We start from the raw sequence: 2,906 nt of genomic DNA, 5'->3' as shown, positions 1-2,906 counted from the left end.
TACTTACCCACCAAACATTATTCTTTGTAAAGCACGATGGTGATCTCACTGTATAACGAGGCAATGACAAGAATAGGCGTGCAATCTAGCAGCCCCAGCTTTATCAATCTTCAGGAGCCCCAGCAATACATCGCCTAACAAGGCCATGCGCCCGTCTAAATTTCTGTAAACCGCAAGGCAAGCAATACAACCCCCAACGCACACAAATAAACCCACAAATAAAAATGCAACTCATTACTTTGCCACGTTTGAAGAATGCAATCAAGCTACAGGGGTGGAACACCACATGGCCTAGTTCATTCAAACAATGCCGCTCATATAACCACAAGATTAGGCATTCACTATAGTCAGAAGAAATGACCCAACAAGAATGCATCTGCTGCAAGAACAAGAAACTGCGGTCTCGCTCGCCCGTCTGTGCAGAGATAGCAGCAGGGCAACCTGGTATGATCCCAAACACATCCAATTCAGATCAGCTCCACCTCACCAACAGTATTTCCAATCTTCATATGTACATGACCTCAAAATGCCGCCGTTGAAACAAGTCCGTGCACCGCAACTTCCATCGTGGACGTCCACAATCACTGTTCATAGGAGACCATGTGAGCAAACATTAGTCCTACTTCTTTTGGTCAAAAGTATTAGTAACATTTTTCCTAAATAAATGAGGCAGCAACTTTGCTAGAATAAAAAGACACTTGCAACCTTATAAATCCCAGAAGTCCAACTCTATTAAGTTCCACTAAATAAGAATGAATAGGAGCGATAAATCACGAGTGGACATGGTGCCACGCGAGGATGGTATCCACACCATTCATTTCTTCGTGATTCGTGTTGTATTTACACTGCCAAAACGTATATTGGTCGTATTCCATGGATAATAGATGAGTATGGCCCACGGATCTGCACAAGTGCAGTTAAAGCCCCATTGATGACCACACTGATCCCACATTATTGATTAGAGGAGTTCTTTCAGTTATTTGCAGCGTACATTAACCACAACTTGCACCATTGCATGTATTTTCTCATAGGAGTAGATATTTTGAACGAAAGATAGATCTACATTCCCTCATAACAGCAAACAACATTAAAGGACATTCGTACTGAAGTCCAACTCTATTAAAGGACATCCTGACAAGATTTCATTTGCTCTCTAGCCACTTTCATGGTCCAGTCTTATTATCCTTGATCACTAAAATTTGTAGAAAGCATGACTTAAAAATTTATGATATGAAGGATATAGATGCACTGGTCAGGCTTCATGGTAAGTAAACTGTAATCACTAGCAGAATTTGTTGTAAGCTGGGAAATTGAACATTGTAACTTGAGTACCTCACAAAATAAATAGCCACACTTGGAAAAGGGCATGTTTGAGTCATTGTCTACTTAACAGAATTTTCTCCTTCAGACTAGCATCATTGTTCAACGTAGATTACCATCTTATATCATCAACCAACATTATTCAGAGATTCAGAGATTGCACTACGTGGGAAGATCACACTACATAGTTTATAATTGTTCAACAACGGAAGGACCATCCTCCCCAACATCTACATGGGAAGAATCAGAGATTACACGTCTGAATCCAATAAATTTTTGGTGTTGTCCTATCCCTGGACGATGTGCTTCATTTGGACAAGAGCTGACAGTAATCATCGTGATCAGAAAATTTCAGGGACCCTAGATCTCAATGGTGGCTTACCTTCAATTTTTGTGCCCACTAGAACAGAAATAATTGAATGTTTAGTCGTCGGCTAGCCACCTGCAGGGAGGGAGGTAAGGAAGAGATGAGGCAGGGGGCGAGGTACCTTGCTCCATTGGTCGACCACTACGACCAAGCTCAGCCAGGGTTTGCCTCCAGGACCTCGCGCCGGCGTCGTCGCCCAGGTCCATGCGCGGCGCCGGCGTCTCCCAGGACCTCGCCCTGGCGTCCGCGGGGGCGTCGTGGCGCGGCCACTACGACCAAGCCCAGCCGGGATTTCGCCGACACGACCTCGCGCCGGCGTCGTCGCCCAGGTACTTGCGCCGGCGCCGGCGTCTCCCAGTACCTCGCGCCGGCGTCGTCGCCTTCAGTCACCTCCCTCTCGCGAGATGGATTAGGCGAGATGCAAGGGATTGACCGAACGAATTCACAAAGTTTCTAAAAGAAAAAACTTCACGGAGGACCATAATACCCTTCTTGATTAAACTTAATACTTTTAGTTAACCTATTAAATCAACGGTGGGAAATAATCACTGGGAGAGTTACATGAAATTACATATTGTAACTCCCCAATCACCGTAAAAGAGCTCTTAGGGGGTGTTTCGTTCAGGGATTTTTTAGTCCCAGAGACTAGAAAAAGTCCCTAAAAAGTCCCTAGGAACCAAACGGGAGGGACTTTTTCTATAGGGACTAGAAAAAGACTCAGTCTTTTTTGATTAGTCCTTGGGACTAGAAAAAGTCTTAGGACTTCTGAACCAAACACCCCCTTAGTCTTGTGTATTGTTAATCTATCTTTGCTGTCTCGCCAAAAAATATCTATCTATCTTTGCTCTGCTATATGAGAATTTTGGCAACCCATAGCTTGTAGAAATCTGTCTTTGCTCACGTAAATGAGAACTCACATCGAGAGCAGGCCGAGCGCTGAGAACACTGCGAAAGGATCTGCCGTTAGACTTTCTGAAGAAATATCACAGATCAGTTCTAAGAGAATTGTAAAATTGGTAAAGGCGCTTTTAGAACCATTCATGAGGTATGATTGTGCTTTAACAGCTGCCTTTCTGAAAGTTGCTCAAAAATGTCGTCGAAAGAGTCGGAGATTGAACTGGGAACTGGGCCAGATGGGGAAACCATTGCTGTTAAGAAACTTGTTGAAAAATTCGCACTTTCCACAAGATAAAACTTGTCGGAAGTAAACCTAAATCTT

The 2,906-nt window shown here is 43.8% G+C and overlaps 1 long non-coding RNA gene across 1 annotated transcript; it reads right to left on the bottom strand.

Annotated features, from left to right (window-relative positions):
* Positions 1–219: 219 nt before the first annotated feature.
* On the bottom strand, positions 220–2,123 carry LOC123050513 (uncharacterized). The gene is made up of 2 exons (XR_006423784.1): positions 1,809–2,123; positions 220–584 (listed from the first exon to the last, which is right to left on the bottom strand). It is a non-coding gene; the product is annotated as an uncharacterized lncRNA (long non-coding RNA).
* Positions 2,124–2,906: the final 783 nt, after the last annotated feature.

The sequence above is a fragment of the Triticum aestivum genome, chromosome 2D (assembly GCF_018294505.1).
Source record: "Triticum aestivum cultivar Chinese Spring chromosome 2D, IWGSC CS RefSeq v2.1, whole genome shotgun sequence".
NCBI lineage: Eukaryota > Viridiplantae > Streptophyta > Magnoliopsida > Poales > Poaceae > Triticum > Triticum aestivum.
Note: the sequence above shows the minus strand (reverse complement) of the source record. Positions and strands in the feature narration are given on the sequence as shown.